Below are 9,541 nucleotides of genomic sequence, written 5' to 3' on the forward strand. Positions count from 1 at the left end.
TTTGCCTTTTTTTTTTTTTTAAATCATTCTTTGAATGCTGTCATGATCCTTATTTTCCACAATACCTACCAGGTTTCCCCTGGAGACCTTGATAATGGAGTGGACTCTCCCAGCTACCTAAAAGGTCGGACTTGACCTTTTACAGTCCCATCCATTCCCTGACACCTTCTTCCCTGACTACTGCCTGGCCACTGTCCACAACCCTCCTTGATCCAAATTATTTGTCTGAAAAACCATCTCCCTCTAACCTTCAATTTAATGTGGGCTTTTGTTTCATTTACATACATAATCTTATTCATAAATTTTAACTTTGGGAAGAATTGGAAAAGATTATTGAGCCAATTTTCAAAAATCATGGCAAGGAAATAAAATGAACTTAAAAGCCCACTTTGACCTAAAAAGTGAATAATCCCAATCCTGGGTCTATGTAATGACTTAAATGTCCATTTGCTTATGGACTATTATTCAGAAATGAAAAGGAACAAGTGCTGCTACATGCAGTAATATCAGGAAACCCCAAATGCATTTTAACAAAAGAAAGAATTCAGATTCAAAAGGCTACATACTGTATGGTTATATTTTCATGGTGTTCTGGAAAATGGAAAACGCTAGGGACAGAAAACAAATTAATAGTTGCCAGCAATGGAGGTGAGGGAAGGGACACACTAGAATGGGACACAAGGGGAATTTGGGGAATAATGGAACTGCTTTCCCCTTGAGTATAGTAGTGATTATATGATTATACGTGTTTTTCAAATTCATAGAACCAAACAGCCAAACAATATGAAGTTATTGTGTATAAATTATGCCTCAGTAAACCTGACTAAAAAAAATCTACCTAATCATTGCTTATATATTTGTTTTGCTGAAAAATCTGAAGATCTACTGTCTTAAACTGAAAAACAATAACTAAGTATGTAACTTGCCATAAAAGTATAATACCAAACTTGCCATAAAAGTATACTACTATTTAAAGTGATTTTAAAATTTAAATTACAGCCAGAAGAAATGCTTCACAGTCCTTTTTTTAGTTTACTGAGCATTTTTTAAATCATGAATGATGTTGGATATTGTCAAATGCTTTCTCTGTATCTATTGATTTGATTATGTGATTTTTATCCTTTATCTTGTAGATGTGATGGATTACTTTAATTGATTTTTGAATATTGAACTAGCTTTGCCTACCTGGGATAAATTTCACTTAGTTGTGGTGTATAATTCTTTTTATACATTTCATTGTTGGATTAGATTTGCTAATACAGTTGACCCCTGAACAACATGGATTTGAACTACATGGATCTACTTATACATGCATTTTTTTTCAATAAATATAGTACTTTACTGTAAATGTTTTTTATCTTATGATTTTTTTCTCTAGCTTACTTTATTGTAAGAATACAGTATATAATACATATATAAGATATGTGTTAACTGTTTATATTATCAGTAAGGCTTCTGGTTGATAGTAAGCTATTAATGGTTAAGTTTCTGGGGAGTCAAAAGTTATACATGGATATTCAACTATGCAGGGCATGTGGGGTAGTCAGCACCCCGTTCCTACATTCCCCCAGGGTCAACTATATTTTGTTGAGACTTTCTGGATCTATGTTTGTGAGAGATATTGGTCTGTAGTTTTCTTTTCAGATAATTTATGTCTCATGTGGCATTAGGGTAATGCTGGCTTCACAGAATAAATTAGGAAGCATTCCCCCTGCTTCTAGATTCTGAAAGAGATTGTAGTGAATTAGCATAACTTTTTCCTAAAATATTTGGTAGAATTCACCAGAAGCCACCTGGATCTGGTACTTTCTGTCTTGGAAGATTATTAATTACTGATTAAATTTCTTGAATAATAGATTTTGGCCTAGGCAAATGGTCTTCTCTTTTTTTCACTTTCTTTTTTTGGGTCTATTTCTTCTTGTTTGACTTTTGGCAGATTGTGTCTTTCAAAGAATTGGTCCATTTCATCTAGCTTATCAAATTTGAGGGCATAGGGTTGTTCATAGTACTTATTATTTTAATTATCCTTTTAATGTCTGTGGGATCTGTAGTGATGTCCCTTCTTTAATTTCTGATATTAGTAAATTGTTTCCTCTCTTTTTTTCTCAGTTAGCTTGGATAGAGATTTTTTATTTTGTTGATTTTTCAAAGAACAAGTTTTTACAGAAGAATGAAACTCAACCATTCTCTTACACCATACACAAAGATAAACTCAAAATGGATGAAAGACCTCAGTGTGAGACAGGAATCCATCAAAATCCTATAGGAGATCATACACAGTAACCTTTCAACATCGGCCACAGCAACTTCTTTCAAGACACATCTCCAAAGGCAAGGGAAACAAAAGCGAACATGAACTTCTGGGACTTCATCAAGATAAAAAGCTTCTGCACAGCAAAGGAAACAGTCAACAAAACAAAGAGGCAACCCACGGAATGGGAGAAGATATTTGCAAATGACACTACAGATAAAGGGCTGGTATCCAAGATCTATAAAGAACTTCTTAAACTCAACACCCAGAAAACAAATAAGTCAAAAAATGGGCAGAAGACATGAACAGACACTTCTCTAAAGAAGACATACAAATGGCTAAGAGACACATGAAAAAATATTCATCATCATTAGCCATCAGGGAAATTCAAATCAAAACCACATTGAGATACCACCTTACACCAGTTAGAATGGCAAAAATTGACAAGGCAAGAAACAACAAATGTTGGAGAGGTTGTGGAGAAAGGGGAACCCTCTTACACTGTTGGTGGGAATGCAAGTTGGTACAGCCACTTTGGAAAACAGTGTGGAGGTTCCTCAAAAAGTTAAAAATAGAGCTACCCTATGACCCAGCAATTGCACTCCTGGGTATTTACCCCAAAGACACAGATGTAGTGAAAAGAAGGGCCACATGCACCCCAATGTTCATAGCAGCAATGTCCACAATAGCCAAATGGAAAGAGCCGAGATGCCCTTCAACAGACGAATGGATAAAGAAGATGTGGTCCATATATACAATGGAATATTACTCAGCCATCAGAAAGGATGAATACCCAACTTTAGCGTCAATATGGATGGGACTGGAGGAGATTATGCTAAGTGAAATAAGTCAAGCAGAAAGAGTCAATTATCATATGGTTTCACTTATTTGTAGAACATAAGGAAGAGCATGGAGGACATTAGGAAAAGGAAGGGAAAAATGAAGGGGGGGACATCAGAGGGGGAGACAAACCATGAGAGACTATGGACTCCAAGAAACAAACTGAGAGTTTTAGAGGGGAGAGGTGTGGGGGGATGGGTTCACCCCGTGATGGGTATTAAGGCAGGCACATATTGCATGGAATACTGGTTTTTATATGCAAAGAATGAATCATGGAACACTACATCAAAAACTAATGATGTACTGTATGGTGACTAATATAATAAAAAAAAAACACAAAGAAGAAATTTTTGGCTTTATTGACTTTCTTGATTTCCTGTTTTCAATTTCAGTGATTTCTGCTCTAATTTTTATTGTTTCTTTTCTTCTACTTACTTTGGATTATTTTTCTCTTCTTTTTCTACTTCCTTAAGGTGGAAGCTTAGGTGATTGATTTTAGATCTTTCTTCTTTTTTAATATGACTCAATGCTATACATTTCCCCATAAGCATTGCTTTTGTTGTATCCTACAAATCTCAATAAGTTGTGTTTTCGTTTTTCATTTAGTTCAAAACATTTTAAAATTTCTTTTGATATTTCCCTTTTGAGCCACATACAATTTAAAAGTATGTTGTTTAATCTCCAAGTATTTTAATTTTTCAGCTACCTTTCTGTTATTGATTTCTAGTTTAATTCTACTGTGGTCTGAGCACAGACATTGTATGACTTCTATTCTTTTAAATTTTTAAGGTGTGTCTTATGGTCCAGAATATGGTCTATCTTTGGTGAATGTTCCATGTGAGCTCAAGAAGAATGTCATTCTATTGTTAGATGAAGTAGTTCATAGATGTCCATTACATCCAGTTGATTGATGGTGTTAAGTTCAACTATGTTTTTACTGATTTTCTGCTTGCTGATTCTGTTCATTTCTGATAGAGCCTTCAGTTCATCGTGTCACTTGTTAATCTTTTCTTCCCATTTAAATCTTAGCCACATTAAACTATCAGTGATGCCCAAACCACAACACTCTTTCACCTCCAGCCTTCTGCTCATGCTGTCCCTTCTTCAGAAACATTCCTCTCCTTTTCTTTGCCTACCTGACTCTTGTTTAAACTCCAAGTGTCAGCCTAGATGCCAATCCAGAAGGCCTTCTCTAACACTCCTTCACCCTAAAGCATAAAGTGTCCCTTCTAAGTGATTCCACAGTATTCTACAGTTACTTTTATTGCAGTACTTTTCTTGCTAATAATTTCCTACTACTTCTTTTACCTTCACAATCTAAGTTTCTTCCTGAAAGAAATCTGACTTGTTTACTTTGTATTTCTGTCAACTAGCATAGTGCCTAGCATACACAGTAGGGGCTAAAATGCCTTTTAATGAACTAGGATGGAATTTGTAACCAATCCAAAAAATAGTTTAAGTTTAGATGAAAGCTCTTCATAAAAATTGATTTAGCCTATGATTCAATAAGCAAGGACCATTCAGCATTTTTGCCTTGTTCACCATATTTATGTTATCAAATTTTGCCATTGGAAAATAGAGTGAACAATGAATCCTGTTCCTTAATGAAAACAAGAATAGATGATCTAAAATATAAATATAATTTGATTTTTATTTGGTATTTGTCATAATAATTCTTTTTAATCACTTCTCTCAGAGCTGTCAAGCTACGTGGTAGTTTCGGTTAATTAAGATGATTTCAGATTCAGTGAAATTCCTCCGTGCTTTTAGAGTTATTTCTAGAACCAGAGTAGATATCTCACATTAAAACATAAAGCAAGGTAGCAGTCTAAAAGGTATCCAACACAATAAAATCAGAATTGAGTCTTATTATTAAGGATTGTCAATAAGCACTTAACAATGATTTCATTGATAATTAATTGACTTCAAACAGGAAAGTAACAAAAACAGGTTAATTGACTTCAAACAGGAATGTAACATAAACATTAAAACTTTCTAGGAATAAGCTATTTTTGAAAGTTGATGTGATATATGCCAACATGAGTATACTAACCAAAATTTGGAGATAAAAACTAGAGTGCAATAAAAGAAGTACAGAGTATACAGTGGCTTCATTAAATGTTGAATATTTCTTAATCTCCTTTCACCAAAAGAAGCAACTTATTATGACTAGGAAACACTGATAATTTTAACAGGCTCCGGCAAAATGAAGCAGAACTCTTGACACATATATTTTTTTGCAAATGAAAATTCAAAAATGTGAATTTTCATCGGCATCTGGCTAGCTGCCATTTACACTGTAGAAAGAAAAATCTTTAGAACTCACGAGTTAACTTGTGTTAGGCTAAAAAGATAATATCTATACGAGAAAAATTTTAATATGCCAAGAATCAGTAGCACTGTAACATCAGATTTGGGGCAACCCCAAATATCATTTAGTTTGATCTCTTGCACCTTTTAGCAGAACGACTCTATACTCGTATTTTTCTCCAGAGTTGAGCTGTTAACTCATCCCATTATTTATCTGAAAGCAAGAAATCCTTCTTCATACTTCATATAAATCCCCATGTACACATGATGTTATCATACCATAACACATGAGTTATATTAGTATGACATGCCCTATGGCCCACTGTGAGTTTCAGGATGATAAATCTGCTAAATAAATAGGATGTTTATACTCTGTTGTGCACACTCAAGCAGCTTGTTTCCTTCTCTAAAATGGATTTCAGAGATTGACTCCCAAAGATCCACAGACTGGTCCACAAATTAGTGTCAGCTAAGCCAAGGGCAAATGAGGAAACAAAACAAAACAAAACAAAAAACATAGTAGAGTTTTATAAAGAGATATTTTGTTAATTTAAAGGAATATTCTTTATTTTAAAATACTGTTTTTCCTATTCGGGTTACCTAATATATATTTTCATTTTAGAAATAATGACAAAAGTATATAATATTCTTGTTGTTTTTAGTTACTTTATTTGAAAAATAAAAAATTGTCAATTCAATGTCAGTTAATTAATTTCAAATTTGCTTGCATATTTATAAAATGTGCAAATTGGAAACTACTATTTTACAATATGACTTTGTAAAGGAGCTACTCAAATAAGTTAAATTTTACATGAAAAAAATCTAAATTTTATATATATATATATACATACACATGCAAATATATATGTTTATATAATTATGTGAGGAGATTCCATGTTAAGCAAGGATTTTTAAAAAAAAGATCTAAAATTACAGGAACTTGACCCATCTCATATTTTCTATCAGTTGTTCTAAAACAATTTCTATCAGTTGCCTAAAAACAATTTCTTCCAGTTTAAGTTTATAACTCTCTTTGTCTCCTTTTTAGTGCATGCTGCTAAAGTCTTTGGTTTGTCTAATTTTCTTTGACTTTTCTAGGCGAGAACAAGTTCTCACCTCTAATCTCTCAAAGTACTTCTAATTCATTGATTCCATTCTGCTGCTGAGTATCTATTAATAATGTCAGATCTGGGCCAGGTATTCAAAACTCTGTTAGACCAAGCATATAACTGCTCACCCCACAGCAAAAAGAAAGGACAAAACTTTAATTTGTCTTCAATTTAATCCTACAGAAAGAAAACAAAATTTTATTTTAAGATTTTATGTATTTGAGAGAGAGAGAGAGAAGGGGGGGAGCATAATACCCTCAAGAGGGTATTATGCAAAGTGAAATAAGTCAATCAGAGAAAGACATGTATCATATGATCTCACTGATATGAGGAATTCTTAATCTCAGGAAACAAACTGAGGGTTGCTGGAGTGGTGGGGGGTGGGAGGGATGGGGTGGCTGAGTGATAGACATTGGGGAGGGTATGTGCTATGGTGAGCGCTGTGAATTGTGTAAGACTGTTGAATCACAGACCTGTACCTCTGAAACAAATAATACATTATATGTTTAAAAAAAAGAGAGAGAGAGAGAAAGAAGATAGGAAGGGAAAAATGAAGGGGGGGAAATCAGAGTGGGAGACGAACCATGAGAGATTATAGACTCTGAGAAACAAACTGAGGGTTATAGAGGGGAGGGGGGTGGGGGGATGGGTTAGCCTGGTGATGGGTATTAAAGAGGGCACGTATTGAATGGAGCACTGGGTGTTATATGCAAACAATGAATCATAGAACACTACATCAAAAACTAATGATGTAATGTATGGTGATTAACATAACATAATAAAATTAAATTAAAAAAAAAGAAGTGGGGGGGAGGAGCAGAGGGAGAAGCAGACGCCCCCCCCCCCCCCCCCCCCCCCCGCCGCTGCTAAGCACAGAGGACCACGCGGGGCTCGATTCCAGCACCCTGAGATCATGACCTGAGCCAAAGGCAGACACTTAACCTACTGAGCCACCCAGGCACCCCAACGAAAGTGTTTTATATGATTATTTTTTCCCCAAACAATGGAATTTGAGGCAAGACCCATACATCTACATTATAAACATGGCCATGGAATTTTTTTTTTTTCAGATTTTGCCTGGTTTCCCCATCAGCTATTCTTCATACTATTATTGGAAAATACATACTTCTTTTTTTTAAAAGCTGCCAGGTCAATTTGTTGGGAATGAAAGTGATTTTCTACTGAAAGAAGCCTCTTGAAATGTTTTCCAGAAGCAATGTATATGTAAACACACACACATTTCCCCATAATTACTGTGAAGTACTCTCCAGCTTAATGACCACTTCTCAGCTGTGAACTGTCTCCATCTTCCGTGTCATCAGGATGGCTTTAGACCTTGTACTTGCCCTTGTTGATTTAGCAAATACTTATTTCATGCCTATGATATTCTGTCACTGTGTTTGGCATGAGAAAAATCAAGTAGTGTACAGGGAAACTACTGTGCTGTTAGTTTTCTAACAGCATGTACCAACTGCTTAGCTGTCCTTAACTGACATAAACCACTCGGAGTTGCCAAAGAACTTTAGTTTAAACCTTGATTGTTTAGGGGACATATCAAAGCTACTTTCAATTTTGAAATATTACTTTTTTTCTTTTTTAAAATCAGATACATCAGAGCCATGTAACTCATTGTGAGGATGCTAATCTTGTCTTTGTGAAATGGGCAACCACTGAAGTATTTTGATGAAAAGAATGACTTGTACACTAACAGAGTGACTCTGGGTGCTGTGTTTGAGAATAGAATGCAGGGAGGTATTGCCTGAAGCAGAAGACCTATAGAGGGTCTGTTGTAATGATACTGTTAAGAAATATGGGGTCTCACATGAGGGTAGTGGTTGTGAAATAGGTGAGAGGTGGTCCGATTCTAGATACATTTTAAAGGTAGAGCTTGTAGGATTTCATCTGGGATTGGATGTGACATTGAAGGAAAAGAGAGTAGTTGAGGATGATTCCATAATTTTTGGTTTGAATAAGTGGAGGATATGAAAAGGGCTGATTAAAATAGGAGATTTAGAAGTTTGTTTTTGAAATGCTAAGATTGAGAGGACTATAAAATATCCAAGAGGAACTTAAAGTAAACAGGTGAATATATGAGCTTGGGATGCAGGACAGAGAGAGGGGTTTAGGATAGAGTTATAAATTTTGCAGTCATTAGCATATAGATGGTTTTCAAAGCCATGAGCCTGGATAAGATCATTAATGGAGTGAGTAGTCTAAGGACTGAGGTCTGGGCATGCTGATGTCAAGAGACTGGTGGGGGGAGGATTAGGGAATAGCAAAGGAGATTATAAAGTAGAAAGAAAACTGGTGGAGGGTGGAGTCCTAGAAGCCAAGTGAAGAGAAAGCTTCAGAGAAGAGAGAGAAATTCATTGTTTCAAATGCAGTGACTGGATCAAGGGAATGAGGACTAGGAGCTGGCCATTGAATTTAGCTACTTGAAGTCATTAGTGACCTTGCCAAATGTAGTTTCAGTGCAGTAGTGGAGTGAAAAGATTACTTGAATGAGCTCAGGAGAGACCAGGAGGAGAACTGGATACAGCAGGCATAGTACTTTCAACACTTTTCCCACATACTGTGATGGATGTAAAGCAATGGGATGGAAGCTGAAGGGAGAAGTGGGCCAAAGAATGTTTTTCGTTTTGTTTTGTTTCTGTTTTAAATGGGAAAAAATTACAGCATGTTTGTATCTTTGTGGGAATTATTCAGTAGAGAGGACAAATTAGTGATGTAGAAGAATGTCTGGATCAATGGCCTTGAGGAAAGATGAAGGGATAGGATCTAGTCCATGAAGGGAGACAGAAGCATTAATAAGTCATAACTGTTAATGCGGGAAAAGCAGTGCAAATGGGCAGGTAAATGAGAACTGGTGGATGAATGGATGATGGTGCCAGTGGAAATTCTTTTCTGATTGTTCTGGTGAGAATAAGGATGAGTTGGAGATCATGAGGTAGAAGAGAGAGAGGAGACGGTATGAGAATCATCTGGGAGACTAGAGGAGAGAAAGGATCCAGGGATTCTGACAAAGTCAGAA

This window comes from Zalophus californianus, chromosome 1 (assembly GCF_009762305.2).
Source record: "Zalophus californianus isolate mZalCal1 chromosome 1, mZalCal1.pri.v2, whole genome shotgun sequence".
NCBI classification, from domain to species: Eukaryota; Metazoa; Chordata; class Mammalia; order Carnivora; family Otariidae; genus Zalophus; species Zalophus californianus.